Source organism: Cololabis saira, unplaced genomic scaffold (genome assembly GCF_033807715.1).
Source record: "Cololabis saira isolate AMF1-May2022 unplaced genomic scaffold, fColSai1.1 scf028, whole genome shotgun sequence".
Lineage (NCBI taxonomy): Eukaryota > Metazoa > Chordata > Actinopteri > Beloniformes > Belonidae > Cololabis > Cololabis saira.
The window spans coordinates 391,147-410,000 of record NW_026906192.1 but is presented as its reverse complement, the minus strand read 5'-3'; the positions used below and the strand labels follow the sequence as shown (position 1 = coordinate 410,000).

At 48.1% G+C, this 18,854-nt stretch overlaps 7 non-coding genes across 7 annotated transcripts; 1 reads left to right on the top strand and 6 right to left on the bottom strand.

Annotated features, from left to right (window-relative positions):
* Positions 1 to 149: 149 nt before the first annotated feature.
* Positions 150 to 268, top strand: LOC133427532 (5S ribosomal RNA). The gene has a single exon (XR_009772740.1). It is a non-coding gene; the product is annotated as a 5S ribosomal RNA (ribosomal RNA).
* A 4,432-nt stretch (positions 269 to 4,700) lies between these two features.
* Positions 4,701 to 4,773, bottom strand: trnav-aac (transfer RNA valine (anticodon AAC)). The gene has a single exon. It is a non-coding gene; the product is annotated as a tRNA-Val (tRNA).
* A 256-nt stretch (positions 4,774 to 5,029) lies between these two features.
* Positions 5,030 to 5,111, bottom strand: trnas-aga (transfer RNA serine (anticodon AGA)). The gene has a single exon. It is a non-coding gene; the product is annotated as a tRNA-Ser (tRNA).
* A 2,255-nt stretch (positions 5,112 to 7,366) lies between these two features.
* Positions 7,367 to 7,439, bottom strand: trnav-aac (transfer RNA valine (anticodon AAC)). The gene has a single exon. It is a non-coding gene; the product is annotated as a tRNA-Val (tRNA).
* A 256-nt stretch (positions 7,440 to 7,695) lies between these two features.
* On the bottom strand, positions 7,696 to 7,777 carry trnas-aga (transfer RNA serine (anticodon AGA)). Its single transcript has one exon. It is a non-coding gene; the product is annotated as a tRNA-Ser (tRNA).
* Positions 7,778 to 9,791: 2,014 nt separating this feature from the next.
* Positions 9,792 to 9,864, bottom strand: trnav-aac (transfer RNA valine (anticodon AAC)). The gene has a single exon. It is a non-coding gene; the product is annotated as a tRNA-Val (tRNA).
* Positions 9,865 to 10,121: 257 nt separating this feature from the next.
* trnas-aga (transfer RNA serine (anticodon AGA)) lies at positions 10,122 to 10,203 on the bottom strand. Its single transcript has one exon. It is a non-coding gene; the product is annotated as a tRNA-Ser (tRNA).
* Between the last annotated feature and the right edge of the window lie 8,651 nt (positions 10,204 to 18,854).

The window sequence follows — 18,854 nt, the reverse complement described above, 5'->3', positions numbered from 1 at the left end:
ACGTGGTAACAGCGACAGCTCACGTCCTAAAGTGTTTTGCACATGGTTAAGGCACTTTAACTCCAACAAATAAAACCAACAAATCAATGACTTATATTCTATGACTTATCTTCAACTCCATATAAGAGGTATTTCAAGCTGCAGCTTCTGATTACGGCCATACCAGCCTGGATGCGCCCGATCTCGTCTGATCTCGGAAGCTAAGCAGGGTTGGGCCTGGTTAGTACTTGGATGGGAGACCGCCTGGGAATACCAGGTGCTGTAAGCTTTTTCAACCAGCAGAGAGCGCTGTTGTGACCGCCCATATGCCCATCTGAACTCTGAATTTATAAATGATTATGTATTCATGATTGGGTGAACATTTTCAGAACAGTAAAGGCCGAAAGCTATAGTCAGTTTTATGAACCCTGCTGCCAACTTCTGGTCATCTCGGCCCGGCCCGAGATAGCAAGTTTATGACCCCAAGAGGGGGGGTCAAAACAGATCAAAGCAAGCAAGGAAAGTTTCTGCCAGGGAAACAGACTCCCTGGGGATTTACGACCCCCGCTGCATGGCAGATCAAAGCAGGACAGCAAAACCCAGTAAACCAGGCCTCGGTTTGCTGCCCCCTCGGGTGCTGCCCCTTTGAACAGAAGAAAACTCTGAAAACCCTGGTCAACCCCCCCAAGCCTGAAACCGGCTTGAATGTGCCTCCTAAAATGGCAGCTGCGCCATGAACTACAATCCCAGCATGCCTTGTGGGATGGGGCGGCGCCTACAAGCGGCGCGCATCCAATCACAAACGAGGCACCGATGACGTCACCGCAGCGCGCGTAGGATCAAAACCCCTGCCGCTGCTCCCTTTCTTTCTCTTCTCAACTTCATCTCATCGGCGCTGGATCTTTGGCTCCAGGCCAAAGGATCCCATCTCCTCTCTCTCCCCCCGGGCTGGGGGGAGGCAGGAGGCCCGCACCGGACCGGGCCCTGCGGGGTCCGGCCGTTGAAGCCGCGGTCCCCCGGGAGGCTCCGATTTCTCACTAAACTCTGTTCCTCTTTAAGTTTCTGCAGATCCGAGCTTCCGACGCCCACGCCCTCCCGGCAACCAGATCGGGACACAGCTGCGATTGAGTGCTCAGACTGAACCCCCCCTCCCCGCTCCGAGCCCCTGTCTGCGAACCGCACAGGGGATCGGGGACGGACGGCCGGCGTCTCGCCCGGCGTGAGCTCTCCCGGGGCCCGGACGGCCGCGCGTCGGCGACCGGCGCAGAGAGGGAAGCACGGCAGGAGAGACCGGTCCCCCGCCGCGCCTAGGAATGCGTGTGAGCCTCCGTTTTGGTCCGGAACCACGGCCCGGCACGAGGCGGCCCCGCCGCTGTCTAATCCGTTTCAGGGGAAGGGACGGGACGCGATAGCCTGACTGCGAAACCCCAGCAGGACCGCGAACCCAGTCGACGAAACCCGCAGGCACCCGATTCCGGATCCCAGAGGAGACGTGAGCCCGCGTAGCAGTGATCAGTAGGATTTAAGAGTGTTCAGAACTGTGTGTGAGATTGTGTGACCTGGGTTATCAGTAACTTAAGAGTGTTACAGAGCTAAATCTGTGTTCAGTGCTGAGATTACATCATCATTGTTATCATTATCATGTTTGATTATTTGGTAGTCGTTGTTTTCTGCCGTAGGCACGTTTTAAATGCTGCGTTCGCCATCCGGTCCGATTGCACGTGGCCCAGAGGGCGTGTCCATCTTTAAAAGACCACAGGAGCCCCGTTTGAACTGTAGATGTTCTTTATCATCTTTATTATTATTACATTTGATTGTTTTTTTTATTCCATGCATTTAACGTTTATGTTTCATTTTATTGATTGTTGTTTTTCTTGTTAGTTAATGGTTTTATAATAATGTCGTGTGCCATCAGATTTATTCTGGTATTTATTTACATCCCTTTTGATACCCGTATGTAAATAAATTCTGATTGATTCTTAATGAGTGGTTGTGTTATTTCATGCAAGATTTGGTCACAGGTTGATTTGTTTAAGCAGAGCCCAGTGTTCGGATATCACGCCTTCACTGTTATTCTGTAAGATTTGCTGTTCTGCAGGATAATTCAAAAATCATACGAGACTGATTTTCTGCTGTTTTAGTTATCGAATTCCATCGGAGTAAGGCCCGGTGGTGGTGCCCCGAGAATTATAATTTTGATAATATGATTTGATAAATAGTCAACTTTATTAATAATATTCATTAATAGCCTTGATCAGCCAAGCTACCCGAGTCGCACAACACAGTACTGGATATGATTAATAACTGCAAATTAGGCAGTCGTCTTGCACATTCAAACATTACTCGTTGTTGGCAGGATTCGAACCTGCGCGGGGAATCCCCAATGGATTTCTAGTACATCGCCTTAACCACTTGGCCACAACAACCTGTCAGCTCTGTGTGTGTGTGTGTGTGTGTGTGTGTGTGTGTGTGTGTGTGTGTGTGTGTGTGTGTGTGTGTGTGTGTGTGTGTGTGTGTGTTTGAATCTTCAGAAATAGACAATTTAGAGTCTTTATTTTAAAATGGTTGGTTTTACTTTATTTTAAAATGGTTGGTTTTACTTTATTAGGTTTAGACATATTTTCATCCCTATTTTGATTAAATGCATTTTCATCAACAGTCAGTGCAGTATGTTCATAGATCATACATCCACTTTCTTGTTTCCAAAAAGCTCTGGATAGATTTCAGTTAATCTCTCACATCTCATGTATGAGAGAATCTCTTAAGTAGCAGAGGATGGTTTCGATCCATCGACCTCTGGGTTATGGGCCCAGCACGCTTCCGCTACGCCACTCTGCTGTATAACCAGGATGTGACTCCGCCACACAGTGGGGGGGAGGGGGGTAGGGGACTTAAAAGCGGGTCCCCTGGTTCAGACGGTGAGCCGGGTCTCTGGGTGGCTCCAGGTGAGCCGGGTTGTTGAGGTTGTTGAGTTGTTGTTGGGGTCTGGTGGTGGAAGCTCCTGAGGTGTGGTGGTGATGCTGCTGGGGTCTGGTGGTGCAGCTAGTGGGGTCTGGTGGTGGAAGCTCCTGGGGTCTGGTGATGGAAGCTCCTGGGGTCAGGTGATGGAAGCTCCTTGGGTCTGGTGATGGAAATTCCTGGGGTCTGGTGGTGGAAGCTCCTGGGGTCTGGTGGTGGAAGCTCCTGGGGTCTGGTGGTGATGCTGCTGGGGTCTGGTGGTGATGCTGCTGGGGTCTGGTGGTGGAGCTAGTGGTGTCTGGTGGTGGAAGCTCCTGAGTTGTGGTGGTGATGCTGCTGTCGTCTGGTGGTGGAGCTAGTGGTGTCTGGTGGTGGAAGCTCCTGGGGTCAAAGTCCAGAGTGCTAACCATTACACCATGGAACCCTGTTCAGCTTTTATTGTGTTTTTATTGTGGTCCTGAAACCAGAACATGAGTAAAAAACAATATGCGCTTGAGCATCTGACAGAGTGCTGTCCATGGTGCTAGGAGTGTCTGGGTGTTTATGGTACCAGGGCCCTGGTCCTCCAGGCCCAAGGGCTGGCTCTTTCACTCCAGTGGCCGGTCGGTGGGGGGCTTAAAAGCGGGTCCCCGGGTTCGGACGGTGAGCCGGGTCTTTGGGTGGCTCCAGGTGAGCCGGGTTTTTGAGGTTGTTGAGTTGTTGTTAGGGTTTGGTGGTGGAAGCTCCTGAGGTGTGGTGGTGATGCTGCTGGGGTCTGGTGGTGCAGCTAGAGGGGTCTGGTGGTGGAAGCTCCTGGGGTCTGGTGATGGAAGCTCCTGGGGTGTGGTGGTGGAAGCTCCTGGGTTCTGGTGGTGATGCTGCTGGGGTCTGGTGGTGGAAGCTCCTGAGGTCTGGTGGTGGAAGCTCCTGGGGTCTGGTGGTGGAAGCTCCTGGGGTCTGGTGGTGGAAGCTCCTGGGGTCTGGTGGTGGAAGCTCCTGGGGTCTGGTGCTGATGCTGCTGGGGTCTGGTGGTGGAGCTAGTGGGGTCTGGTGTTGGAAGCTCCTGGGGTCTGGTGGTGGAGCTAGTAGGGTCTGGTGGTGGATGGGGTCTGGTGGTGATGCTGCTGGGGTCTGGTGGTGGAGCTAGTGGGGTCTTGTGGTGGATGGGGTCTGGTGGTAATGCTGCTGGGGTCTGGTGGTGGAGCTAGTAGGGTCTGGTGGTGGATGGGGTCTGGTGGTAATGCTGCTGGGGTCTGGTGGTGGAGCTAGTGGGGTCTGGTGGTGATGCTGCTGGGGTCTGGTGGAAGCTCCTGGGGTCTGGTGGTGGAAGCTCCTGAGGTCTGGTGGTGGAAGCTCCTGGGGTCTGGTGGTGGAAGCTCCTGGGGTCTGGTGGTGGAAGCTCCTGGGGTCTGGTGGTGGAGCTAGTGGGGTCTGGTGTTGGAAGCTCCTGGGGTCTGATGGTGGAGCTAGTGGGGTCTGGTGTTAATGCTGCTGGGGTTTGGTGGTGGAGCTAGTGACTTACATGGTTTGAAAAAGGCGGGCATGACGAAAAGATCCTGTAAAAAATCTCTGTAATATGTTTCTTTTTTTCCTGTAAAGTTGGACATTTGAAAGATTAGGTAAATGGGGAATGACTGGCTTTTAATCAGTTGTGGAACTGCAACGAAATTCATTTCTGCATAAGACCCAATGCGAGAAAGAGATGGTCGACCTTCCTGTGCCGAGCACCAAGAAGAGGATTAGAGGGGTTTTCCAAGTCCAAATAATATTATTGCAGTAATACATGTTTCCGCCCAGTTTCGAACAGGGGACCTTTCGCGTGTTAGGCGAACGTGATAACCACTACACTACGGAAACTTGCGTGCTTTGAAAATGGCGGGCGTAATGAAAAAAAAATCCTATCTTCAAATCATTCATGTTAGAAATAAATGTGTGATTTCATATAAGTTGTCCTGGTGCGGTAAAATTAAAAATCATCCATCGGTATTACCATGCTGGGTAGAAAATACAAAATGTACCACAAGGGAAGCCAACTGATTACTTTTGAAAGACAGTTCTGGATATGATTAATAACTGCAAATTAGGCAGTAGTCTTGCACATTCAAACATTACTCGTTGTTGGCAGGATTCGAACCTGCGCGGGGAATCCCCAATGGATTTCTAGTCCATCGCCTTAACCACTCGGCCACAACAACCTGTCAGCTGTGTGTGTGTGTGTGTGTGTGTGTGTGTGTGTGTGTGTGTGTGTTTGAATCTTCAGAAATAGACAATTTAGAGTCTTTATTTTAAAATGGTTGGTTTTACTTTATTTTAAAATGGTTGGTTTTACTTTATTAGGTTTAGACATATTTTCATCCCTATTTTGATTAAATGCATTTTCATCAACAGTCAGTGCAGTATGTTCATAGATCATACATCCACTTTCTTGTTTCCAAAAAGCTCTGGATAGATTTCAGTTAATCTCTCACATCTCATGTATGAGAGAATCTCTTAAGTAGCAGAGGATGGTTTCGATCCATCGACCTCTGGGTTATGGGCCCAGCACGCTTCCGCTACGCCACTCTGCTGTATAACCAGGATGTGACTCCGCCACACAGTGGGGGGGAGGGGGGTAGGGGACTTAAAAGCGGGTCCCCTGGTTCAGACGGTGAGCCGGGTCTCTGGGTGGCTCCAGGTGAGCCGGGTTGTTGAGGTTGTTGAGTTGTTGTTGGGGTCTGGTGGTGGAAGCTCCTGAGGTGTGGTGGTGATGCTGCTGGGGTCTGGTGGTGCAGCTAGTGGGGTCTGGTGGTGGAAGCTCCTGGGGTCTGGTGATGGAAGCTCCTGGGGTCAGGTGATGGAAGCTCCTTGGGTCTGGTGATGGAAATTCCTGGGGTCTGGTGGTGGAAGCTCCTGGGGTCTGGTGGTGGAAGCTCCTGGGGTCTGGTGGTGATGCTGCTGGGGTCTGGTGGTGATGCTGCTGGGGTCTGGTGGTGGAGCTAGTGGTGTCTGGTGGTGGAAGCTCCTGAGTTGTGGTGGTGATGCTGCTGTCGTCTGGTGGTGGAGCTAGTGGTGTCTGGTGGTGGAAGCTCCTGGGGTCAAAGTCCAGAGTGCTAACCATTACACCATGGAACCCTGTTCATTTTTTATTGTGTTTTTATTGTGGTCCTGAAACCAGAACATGAGTAAAAAACAATATGCGCTTGAGCATCTGACAGAGTGCTGTCCATGGTGCTAGGAGTGTCTGGGTGTTTATGGTACCAGGGCCCTGGTCCTCCAGGCCCAAGGGCTGGCTCTTTCACTCCAGTGGCCGGTCGGTGGGGGGCTTAAAAGCGGGTCCCCGGGTTCGGACGGTGAGCCGGGTCTTTGGGTGGCTCCAGGTGAGCCGGGTTTTTGAGGTTGTTGAGTTGTTGTTAGGGTTTGGTGGTGGAAGCTCCTGAGGTGTGGTGGTGATGCTGCTGGGGTCTGGTGGTGCAGCTAGAGGGGTCTGGTGGTGGAAGCTCCTGGGGTCTGGTGATGGAAGCTCCTGGGGTGTGGTGGTGGAAGCTCCTGGGTTCTGGTGGTGATGCTGCTGGGGTCTGGTGGTGGAAGCTCCTGAGGTCTGGTGGTGGAAGCTCCTGGGGTCTGGTGGTGGAAGCTCCTGGGGTCTGGTGGTGGAAGCTCCTGGGGTCTGGTGGTGGAAGCTCCTGGGGTCTGGTGCTGATGCTGCTGGGGTCTGGTGGTGGAGCTAGTGGGGTCTGGTGTTGGAAGCTCCTGGGGTCTGGTGGTGGAGCTAGTAGGGTCTGGTGGTGGATGGGGTCTGGTGGTGATGCTGCTGGGGTCTGGTGGTGGAGCTAGTGGGGTCTTGTGGTGGATGGGGTCTGGTGGTAATGCTGCTGGGGTCTGGTGGTGGAGCTAGTAGGGTCTGGTGGTGGATGGGGTCTGGTGGTAATGCTGCTGGGGTCTGGTGGTGGAGCTAGTGGGGTCTGGTGGTGATGCTGCTGGGGTCTGGTGGAAGCTCCTGGGGTCTGGTGGTGGAAGCTCCTGAGGTCTGGTGGTGGAAGCTCCTGGGGTCTGGTGGTGGAAGCTCCTGGGGTCTGGTGGTGGAAGCTCCTGGGGTCTGGTGGTGGAGCTAGTGGGGTCTGGTGTTGGAAGCTCCTGGGGTCTGATGGTGGAGCTAGTGGGGTCTGGTGTTAATGCTGCTGGGGTTTGGTGGTGGAGCTAGTGACTTACATGGTTTGAAAAAGGCGGGCATGACGAAAAGATCCTGTAAAAAATCTCTGTAATATGTTTCTTTTTTTCCTGTAAAGTTGGACATTTGAAAGATTAGGTAAATGGGGAATGACTGGCTTTTAATCAGTTGTGGAACTGCAACGAAATTCATTTCTGCATAAGACCCAATGCGAGAAAGAGATGGTCGACCTTCCTGTGCCGAGCACCAAGAAGAGGATTAGAGGGGTTTTCCAAGTCCAAATAATATTATTGCAGTAATACATGTTTCCGCCCAGTTTCGAACAGGGGACCTTTCGCGTGTTAGGCGAACGTGATAACCACTACACTACGGAAACTTGCGTGCTTTGAAAATGGCGGGCGTAATGAAAAAAAAATCCTATCTTCAAATCATTCATGTTAGAAATAAATGTGTGATTTCATATAAGTTGTCCTGGTGCGGTAAAATTAAAAATCATCCATCGGTATTACCATGCTGGGTAGAAAATACAAAATGTACCACAAGGGAAGCCAACTGATTACTTTTGAAAGACAGTTCTGGATATGATTAATAACTGCAAATTAGGCAGTAGTCTTGCACATTCAAACATTACTCGTTGTTGGCAGGATTCGAACCTGCGCGGGGAATCCCCAATGGATTTCTAGTCCATCGCCTTAACCACTCGGCCACAACAACCTGTCAGCTGTGTGTGTGTGTGTGTGTGTGTGTGTGTGTGTGTGTGTGTGTGTGTGTGTGTGAATCTTCAGAAATAGACAATTTAGAGTCTTTATTTTAAAATGGTTGGTTTTACTTTATTTTAAAACGGTTGGTTTTACTTTATTTTAAAATGGTTGGCTTTACTTTATTAGGTTTAGACATATTTTCATCCTCATTTTGATTAAATGCATTTTCATCAACAGTCAGTGCAGTATGTTCATAGATCATACATCCACTTTCTTGTTTCCAAAAAGCTCTGGATAGATTTCAGTTAATCTCTCACATCTCATGTATGAGAGAATCTCTTAAGTAGCAGAGGATGGTTTCGATCCATCTACCTCTGGGTTATGGGCCCAGCACGCTTCCGCTGCGCCACTCTGCTGTATAACCAGGATGTGACTCCGCCACACAGTGGGGGGGAGGGGGGTGAGGGGACTTAAAAGCGGGTCCCCTGGTTCGGACGGTGAGCCGGGTCTCTGGGTGGCTCCAGGTGAGCCGGGTTGTTGAGGTTGTTGAGTTGTTGTTGGGGTCTGGTGGTGGAAGCTCCTGAGGTGTGGTGGTGATGCTGCTGGGGTCTGGTGGTGATGCTGCTGGGGTCTGGTGGTGGAGCTAGTGGTGTCTGGTGGTGGAAGCTCCTGAGGTGTGGTGGTGATGCTGCTGTCGTCTGGTGGTGGAGCTAGTGGTGTCTGGTGGTGGAAGCTCCTGGGGTCAAAGTCCAGAGTGCTAACCATTACACCATGGAACCCTGTTCAGCTTTTATTGTGTTTTTATTGTGGTCCTGAAACCAGAACATGAGTAAAAAACAATATGCGCTTGAGCATCTGACAGAGTGCTGTCCATGGTGCTAGGAGCGTCTGGGTGTTTATGGTATCAGGGCCCTGGTCCTCCAGGCCCAAGGGCTGGCTCTTTCACTCCAGTGGCCGGTCGGTGGGGGGCTTAAAAGCGGGTCCCCGGGTTCGGACGGTGAGCCGGGTCTTTGGGTGGCTCCAGGTGAGCCGGGTTTTTGATGTTGTTGAGTTGTTGTTAGGGTTTGGTGGTGGAAGCTCCTGAGGTGTGGTGGTGATGCTGCTGGGGTCTGGTGGTGCAGCTAGAGGGGTCTGGTGGTGGAAGCTCCTGGGGTCTGGTGATGGAAGCTCCTGGGGTGTGGTGGTGGAAGCTCCTGGGTTCTGGTGGTGATGCTGCTGGGGTCTGGTGCTGATGCTGCTGGGGTCTGGTGGTGGAAGCTCCTGGGGTCTGGTGGTGGAAGCTCCTGGGGTCTGGTGGTGGAAGCTCCTGGGGTCTGGTGGTGGAAGCTCCTGGGGTCTGGTGGTGGAAGCTCCTGGGGTCTGGTGCTGATGCTGCTGGGGTCTGGTGGTGGAGCTAGTGGGGTCTGGTGTTGGAAGCTCCTGGGGTCTGGTGGTGGAAGCTCCTGAGGTCTGGTGGTGGAAGCTCCTGGGGTCTGGTGGTGGAAGCTCCTGGGGTCTGGTGGTGGAAGCTCCTGGGGTCTGGTGGTGATGCTGCTGGGGTCTGGTGGAAGCTCCTGGGGTCTGGTGGTGGAAGCTCCTGAGGTCTGGTGGTGGAAGCTCCTGGGGTCTGGTGGTGGAAGCTCCTGGGGTCTGGTGGTGGAAGCTCCTGGGGTCTGGTGGTGGAGCTAGTGGGGTCTGGTGTTGGAAGCTCCTGGGGTCTGGTGGTGGAGCTAGTGGGGTCTGGTGTTAATGCTGCTGGGGTTTGGTGGTGGAGCTAGTGACTTACATGTTTTGAAAAAGGCGGGCATGACGAAAAGATCCTGTAAAAAATCTCTGTAATATGTTTCTTTTTTTCCTGTAAAGTTGGACATTTTAAAGATTAGGTAAATGGGGAATGACTGGCTTTTAATCAGTTGTGGAACTGCAACGAAATTCATTTCTGCATAAGACCCAATGCGAGAAAGAGATGGTCGACCTTCCTGTGCCGAGCACCAACAAGAGGATTAGAGGGGTTTTCCAAGTCCAAATAATATTATTGCAGTAATACATGTTTCCACCCAGTTTCGAACAGGGGACCTTTCGCGTGTTAGGCGAACGTGATAACCACTACACTACGGAAACTTGCATGCTTTGAAAATGGCGGGCGTAACGAAAAAAAAAATCCTATCTTCAAATCATTCATGTTAGAAATAAATGTGTGATTTCATATAAGTTGTCCTGGTGCGGTAAAATTAAAAATCATCCATCGGTATTATCATGCTGGGTAGAAAATACAAAATGTACCACAAGGGAAGCCAACTGATTACTTTTGAAAGACAGTACTGGATATGATTAATAACAGCAAATTAGGCTGTCGTCTTGCACATTCAAACATTACTCGTTGTTGGCAGGATTCGAACCTGCGCGGGGAATCCCCAATGGATTTCTAGTCCATCGCCTTAACCACTCGGCCACAACAACCTGTCAGCTGTGTGTGTGTGTGTATGTGTGTGTGTGTGTGTGTGTGTGTGTGTGTGTGTGTGTGTGTGAATCTTCAGAAATAGACAATTTAGAGTCTTTATTTTAAAATGGTTGGTTTTACTTTATTTTAAAATGGTTGGTTTTACTTTATTAGGTTGAGACATATTTTCATCCTCATTTTGATTAAATGCATTTTCATCAACAGTCAGTGCAGTATGTTCATAGATCATACATCCACTTTCTTGTTTCCAAAAAGCTCTGGATAGATTTCAGTTAATCTCTCACATCTCATGTATGAGAGGATCTCTTAAGTAGCAGAGGATGGTTTCGATCCATCGACCTCTGGGTTATGGGCCCAGCACGCTTCCGCTGCGCCACACTGCTGTATAACCAGGATGTGACTCCGCCACACAGTGGGGGGGAGGGGGGGTAGGGGACTTAAAAGCGGGTCCCCTGGTTCGGACGGTGAGCCGGGTCTCTGGGTGGCTCCAGGTGAGCCGGGTTGTTGAGGTTGTTGAGTTGTTGTTGGGGTCTGGTGGTGGAAGCTCCTGAGGTGTGGTGGTGATGCTGCTGGGGTCTGGTGGTGCAGCTAGTGGGGTCTGGTGGTGGAAGCTCCTGGGGTCTGGTGATGGAAGCTCCTGGGGTCAGGTGATGGAAGCTCCTTGGGTCTGGTGATGGAAATTCCTGGGGTCTGGTGGTGGAAGCTCCTGAGGTGTGGTGGTGATGCTGCTGTCGTCTGGTGGTGGAGCTAGTGGTGTCTGGTGGTGGAAGCTCCTGGGGTCAAAGTCCAGAGTGCTAACCATTACACCATGGAACCCTGTTCAGCTTTTATTGTGTTTTTATTGTGGTCCTGAAACCAGAACATGAGTAAAAAACAATATGCGCTTGAGCATCTGACAGAGTGCTGTCCATGGTGCTAGGAGCGTCTGGGTGTTTATGGTACCAGGGCCCTGGTCCTCCAGGCCCAAGGGCTGGCTCTTTCACTCCAGTGGCCGGTCGGTGGGGGGCTTAAAAGCGGGTCCCCGGGTTCGGACGGTGAGCCGGGTCTTTGGGTGGCTCCAGGTGAGCCGGGTTTTTGAGGTTGTTGAGTTGTTGTTAGGGTTTGGTGGTGGAAGCTCCTGAGGTGTGGTGGGGATGCTGCTGGGGTCTGGTGGTGCAGCTAGAGGGGTCTGGTGGTGGAAGCTCCTGGGGTCTGGTGATGGAAGCTCCTGGGGTGTGGTGGTGGAAGCTCCTGGGTTCTGGTGGTGATGCTGCTGGGGTCTGGTGCTGATGCTGCTGGGGTCTGGTGGTGGAAGCTCCTGGGGTCTGGTGGTGGAAGCTCCTGAGGTCTGGTGGTGGAAGCTCCTGGGGTCTGGTGGTGGAAGCTCCTGGGGTCTGGTGGTGGAAGCTCCTGGGGTCTGGTGGTGGAAGCTCCTGGGGTCTGGTGCTGATGCTGCTGGGGTCTGGTGGTGGAGCTAGTGGGGTCTGGTGTTGGAAGCTCCTGGGGTCTGGTGGTGGAGCTAGTAGGGTCTGGTGGTGGATGGGGTCTGGTGGTGATGCTGCTGGGGTCTGGTGGTGGAGCTAGTGGGGTCTTGTGGTGGATGGGGTCTGGTGGTAATGCTGCTGGGGTCTGGTGGTGGAGCTAGTAGGGTCTGGTGGAAGCTCCTGGGGTCTGGTGGTGGAAGCTCCTGAGGTCTGGTGGTGGAAGCTCCTGGGGTCTGGTGGTGGAAGCTCCTGGGGTCTGGTGGTGATGCTGCTGGGGTATGGTGGTGGAGCTAGTGGGGTCTGGTGTTGGAAGCTCCTGGGGTCTGGTGGTGGAGCTAGTGGGGTCTGGTGTTAATGCTGCTGGGGTTTGGTGGTGGAGCTAGTGACTTACATGTTTTGAAAAAGGCGGGCATGACGAAAAGATCCTGTAAAAAATCTCTGTAATATGTTTCTTTTTTTCCTGTAAAGTTGGACATTTGAAAGATTAGGTAAATGGGGAATGACTGGCTTTTAATCAGTTGCCATCAAGATGGCCACATCTGAGTGAGCGTCTGTTGCAGACTCCAGATTGCTGCATTAATTTGGGCTGCTTAAACCTCTTTAAAACCCTCACCAAAGTGCACAGCTTTTCAGCGGCTTTTCAGCGGCACCGGTCATTGAAAGAGCCCATCGCACTCCCACCTTCAGCTCCAACACCAGCTCTGCTCCTCCCCGACCCATCCTGGTCAAGTTTCTGCAGTTCCAGGACAAAGTGAAGATTTTACGGCTGGCCAGGATGAAAGGTGAGCTCATCCATATGGGTGCGCGTATCCATGTGTATCCTGATTTCAGCGCTGGGTTAGTGAAGAAACGGCGGCAGTTTGACGCTGTCAAAAAGTCTCTCCGTGCCGCGGACATGAAGTACTCTCTGATGTATCCTGCCAAGTTGAGAGTGATGGTGGAGGGAAAGCCAAAATTCTTCAGTTCTCCTAAAGAGGCTGAGTCCTTCTTCCATCATCTTTCCTCCCCGTCCTCGTCATCCTCCTCCCCTGGATGAAGTTGTGAGTAGCGTTGCCATGTCCTGAAGTTGCCAGCTTCGCAACTTATTCCGCTTGAGGGATGACTTCTTTTTTTATTTTTTCTCTCTACTTTTAGTTCTTTCCTTCTCTCTTTTTCTTTCTCTCTCTCGCTCTCTCTCCCCGCTCTCTCCCAGACTATTATTGACTTTTGAGACTGTCATTTGGGGTAACCCGGAGTCAGATATGGCTCGACCATAGACATATATGGGCTCGACTATGTGTTTGCCGTAAACAGACACTGAAAACTCCGTAAAGAAAGAAGCACTCAAAGCACGCAAAGTTAAAACTGTTGCAAAGACTGTGAAACTAAGGGTGCTTGAACGTTACTGGACAGGGGCGGAGCCACCATTGTAAAGTTATGAGGGAGTAATATAATAACATAATAGAACATTAAATGCAATAGGCTACAATTTGAGTTGGGGGGGGGGGGGGGGGGGGGGGGTTAATTGTGCCAAGTGATTATTTGAATAAATTGAAAAAAAGAAAAAAAGGGAAGGCGCTTTTGTTTTGTATTGTTGGAAATGTGTTATGTCTGACTTTGTTATTGAGCTTATAGCCTAGTTTAAAACTGCATGATCTTAACAAGCTCAGTTAGCTGGTTTTTGTGTGTGAGCATGCTCATAGAGGTATGCTGATGCATGTGTGCATTCAGATGCAGCATAAATGTTTTTGTTCTGTTTAAAAAAAAAGGGAGAGAAAAGAAAAAAAAAAGGGTCCTTTTTTTAATTTATTTTATAGTATAAAAGTGCCCTCTTATTTGTAATTTTTTCTTTCACCTATTAGTTAGGCAGCAATCTGAGTCTGCGGTAGATAGCTCAGCTATCCTGCCTCTCGTCTTTATGTGGTTGTGTGTGAGTCTTTATGTGTCTATGTGTGTATCTGTGTGTTTTGTTTGTCTGTCTGTCTGTCCAATGTGTTGCTCTTGCTCCTCACCCAATATCACTGACTACTTCCCTGTTGATCTACTTCTGGAATTTGTTGTCCATGTCTGGCGTTGATTGTGACCACTCAGCTTCATCTGATGATGAGGTAGATGGGGAAACGTCCACAAGTGTTGATTGTGATAGTTTGGAACTGGAAACTTTCATTTACACGGATTATAAACAGCAAAGTATGGTGAATGAAATTGATCCTGATAATAACTTTTTTGCGAATATAAGTAATGATTGTAAGTACTATACGGATATGAAATTTAATAGAATGATTAATACTGAAAACAAAATTTCATTTATCCATTTTAACAGCAGAAGTCTGTATACAAATTATAGTTCCATTAAAGAATACTTAGAGCATTTTGATTCACCATTTAATGTAATTGCCATGTCTGAGACCTGGTTAAATACTGAAAAAGGTACAGAATTCAATATGTGTGGTTACGAAATGTTTTACACAAACAGACAACACAAAAAAGGAGGGGGTGTCGCACTCTATATTATCAAAAACTTTGACTGTAAAATCATAGAAAACATGTCACTGGCTGTGGATGAGGTATTTGAATGTGTAACAGTTGAAATTCAATTGAAAAGAAGAAAGAATATTATTATAAGCTGTATCTATAGGGCCCCGGGTTCAAATATTGATCTATTCAAAGAGTGGATGGAGAAAATGTTTTCTGTAATTAACCAAAAGGATTTGTTCATATGTGGGGATTTTAATATTGACCTTTTAAATGCTAAGAAGCATAAACCAACAGAGGAATTTGTTGATGTAATGTTTAGCATGTGTTTGTTCCCAAAAATCACCAGACCAAGCAGAATAACGTCACACAGTGCTACCTTAATAGATAACATCTTCACTAACATTTTGGATAACAATACTGTGAGTGGACTATTACTTAACGATACTAGTGATCACCTTCCAGTTTTTGTAGTGTATGATATCAAGTATAGATGGGTAAAGAACCTAGACAGATGCAAATATATAAGAGTTAAAACAGAAGAATCAATCAATGCATTGAAAACTGACCTAATTACTCAAAACTGGGAATTAATATATCAAGAAAATGACTGTGATAAAGCGTATGACTTATTTCTTGAAACTTTAAAAAAATTGTATGACAGAAATTGTCCGATTAAAAAATATGTCAAGAAACAAAAGTATGTAAATCCATGGTTAACAAAAGGACTAATAAATGCTTGCAAAAAGAAAAATCTTCTATATAGAAAATTCATCAAAGTTAGAACTAAAGATGCTGAAGCCAAATATAAAATATATAAAAATAAATTAATTAATATCATTAGGAATTGTAAAAAGGATTACTATACTACATTACTTGAAAATAATAAAAGCAATATCAAGGGTTTATGGAAGGTGCTCAATACAATTATTAGAAACGGATCAAAGGAGGAGAACTATCCAGATTATTTTGTAGATAAAGACAAGACTATTAGGAACATGGACGATGTGGTGGATGGTTTTAATAAATTCTTTGTTGGGATTGGACCGGAGTTGGCACAAAAGATTATCGAAAGGGTTCAATTCAATTCAATTCAATTTTATTTATATAGCGTCTAATACAACAGAGTTGTCTCTAGACGCTTTACAGAGACCCATACCCAGAACATGACCCCCGAGCAGTTATTACATAAACAATGGCAGGTAAAAACTCCCCTAGTGGGAGAAAAACCTTAAGCCAAACAGTGGCAAGGAAAAACTCCCCTTTAGGAGGGAAGAAACCTTGAGCAGGACCAGGCTCATCAGGGGGGACCCTCCTGCCGAGGGCCAGACTGGTGGGTCAGGGACGGCAACAGCACAGCAGGCAGGTGGAAGCAGCAACGGGATGACCGGGGGTGGGGACCGCAGGCCAGCACACAGCTCCCGAAGCTCCGGCCCAATCAGCAAGTCCCAGGTTGGGGTGCAGGGTCAGGAAAAGACTTGTGCTCCGTAATGCAAGCTACAAGCCACCCACGGCCACCTGCAGGACAAAAGAGAGAAAAGGGAGGAGAAGGGGGGGCCAGCAACGGGATGACCAGGGGTGGGGACCGCAGGCCAGCACGCAGCTCCCGAAGCTCCGGCCCAATCATCAAGTCCCAGGTTGGGGTGCAGGGTCGGGGAAAGGTTGAGAAGGGGCAGGGCCAGGGAGAGGAGTCTTGAGGGACGAACATTCTCCCCCGCCCAAAAGGGGCCGTTACCCTGCCCCCCTCACTCCCACACTGCAGGTTCCGGTGTCCGGCAAAGGATGCTGCAACATGGACAAAAGAGAGAAAAGGGAGGAGAAGGGGGGGCCAGCACAAGAAACCACAGGAGCGACTCTGACACACTAAAGTTTACACTACCTAGAGATTTACCAACACCAGCTAGAGGTTTACTAAACACTAACTATAGGCTTTACTAAACAGAAATGTTTTAAGTTTAGTTTTAAAGGTGGAGGTGGTGTCAGCCCCCTTAACCCAGATTGGAAGTTGGTTCCATAGTAGTGGCGCCTGATAGCAGAACGCCCGCCCTCCAAATCTACATTTAGATACTCTAGGAACTACGAGTAAACCTGCACTCTGAGAACGGAGAGCTCTGACAGGAACATAAGGCACTATCAGGTCTTGCAAATAATGCGGAGCTAAGCCGTTTTGGGCTTTATACGCAAGTAATAAAATTTTAAATTGGATTCTGAATTTTACGGGTAACCAATGGAGCGACGCTAACACTGGAGAGACGTGGTCTCTCCTGCTAATTCCTGTCAGTACTCGTGCTGCTGCATTTTGGATCAGCTGGAGCCTATTCAGCAAATTACTTGGACATCCTGCTAACAACACATTACAGTAATCTAGTCTAGAAGATACAAACGCATGAACTAGTTTTTCTGCATCACTCTGTGAGAGGATTTTCCTAATCTTTGCAATGTTACGGAGATGGAAAAAGGCTATTTTACAAACCTGATTGACATATGGTTTAAACGACAAATCCTGATCGAAAATAACACCAAGATTTCTCACAGTTGCACTGGAAGCCATCGCAACACCATCTAATCCCTTCCTAAGATGCTCTGGACCAAGAATGATAACCTCTGTTTTATCTGAATTTAGAAGCAGGAAATTTCTGGACATCCAGTCCTTGATGTCCCTAAGACATGCCTGAAGTTTAACTAACGGTTCTGTTTCATCCGGCTTCATAGACAAATAGAGCTGCGTATCATCAGCATAACAATGAAATTGTATGCCGTGATTCTGGATTATACTTCCCAACGGCTGCATGTATAAACTGAACAAGATTGGCCCTAGCACTGAACCCTGCGGAACACCATAACAGACCCTTGACTGTTCTGAAGAAACCTCATGTACATGAACAAACTGGAACCTGTCAGATAGGTATGATTTAAACCAACATAGAGCTGTCCCTTTAATCCCAACAACATGCTCTAACCTGTGCAGTAAAATGCCATGATCTATAGTGTCAAAAGCAGCACTGAGGTCCAGTAGAACCAGTATGGACACTAATCCCTTATCTGAGGCCATAAGGAGGTCATTCGTGACTCGAACAAGTGCTGTCTCTGTGCTATGATGCATTCTGAACCCTGACTGAAAGACTTCAAACAGATCATTTCTATACAAATAGTCACATAACTGGCTTGAAACTGCCTTTTCCAGAATTTTAGACACAAATGGAAGGTTGGAAATTGGTCTATAATTAGCTAAGGTGTCTGGGTCAAGAGAAGGTTTTTTAAGTAAAGGTTTAATTACTGCGACTTTGAAAACCTGTGGTACATATCCTAAACTTAGGGATAAGTTAATTTGGTCTAGTATTGTCGTACCAATAAGAGAAAAAATATGTTTGAATAGTCGAGTCGGGATGGGGTCTAACATACATGTGGTTGACTTAGCTCTATTAACGAGTGAAGTCAGCTCAGGGAGGTCTATAGGATCAAAACAGTCTAGAGACAAGTCAGAGCCTAGGGAAGTCGCTAAAGCTGAAGAAACACCTACAACCGGCTGGTTGATTTCTTCTCTAATTCTCGCGATTTTACTGTTGAAGAAGCCCATAAAGTCCTCACTACTGAGAGCTGCAGGAATGCACGGCTCAACAGAGTTGTGACTCTTTGTCAGCCTGGCTACAGTGCTGAACAGAAAACGTGGGTTACTTTTGTTATCCTCTATCAACGTTGAATAATAAGCTGTTCTGGCTTTGCGAATGGCTTTTTTATATACTATTAGAATATCTTTCCATTCACGATGAGAGTCTACAGACCTACAAGAGTACCACTTCCTTTCCATTTTACGCACGTTTTGTTTCAACATGCGGATATCTGAATTATACCAGGGAGTTAAGCTCCTGTGGCTAGAAACCCTCCTTTTCAAAGGAGCAACTTCATCTAAAGCTGAATGCAACAAATCAGCAGTGTTACTAGCAAGGAAATCAACATCTGCAGAGGTAGAACCCAGGTCACTGGCCTCGACTACATCACTATTTCGCACTGTCGTAAGATAAGCAATGGCCTCCCTAAATTTAACAATAACTTCATCAGACAAACATCTGCTAAAATAATACCTCCTATTTTGCACTTCAACATCAACAAAATTAAATTCAAACGTTATTAAGTAATGGTCGGATAAAAGGGAGTTTACAGGTGACACCAACAGACCATCAGTTTCAACACCGTAGGTGAGAACGAGATCGAGAGTATGATTAAAACAGTGCGTCGGTTTATCCACTTTTTGTGAGATACCCATTGATTCTAGAAGAGAATCGAAGGCTAATTTAAGATTATCGCTTTCAACATCCATATGAATGTTAAAATCACCCACTATGATGAATTTATCTGTGCTGATCAATAATCCAGAAAGGAAATCTGAAAATTCAGACAAAAACTCCAGATACGCACCAGCAGGGGGCCGGTACACTACCACTAACACAACTGGCTTCTCTGATTTCCGGCTCGGAAATTTCAGACCAAGCATGAGGCTTTCAAATGTATTATAGTTGCACTTAGGTTCAATTTTTGTTTCGAGACCGGAGTTATAAATTGCTGCGACTCCTCCGCCTCGGCCCGTGCTTCTAGGAATGTGATGATTAAAGTAGCCGGGCGGAGTTGATTCATTCAAACTAACATACTCTTCCTCCTGTAACCATGTTTCTGTTAAGCAGACAATATCACTCCTGCTCTCTGTAATTATATCATTTACTAACAGAGACTTAGAG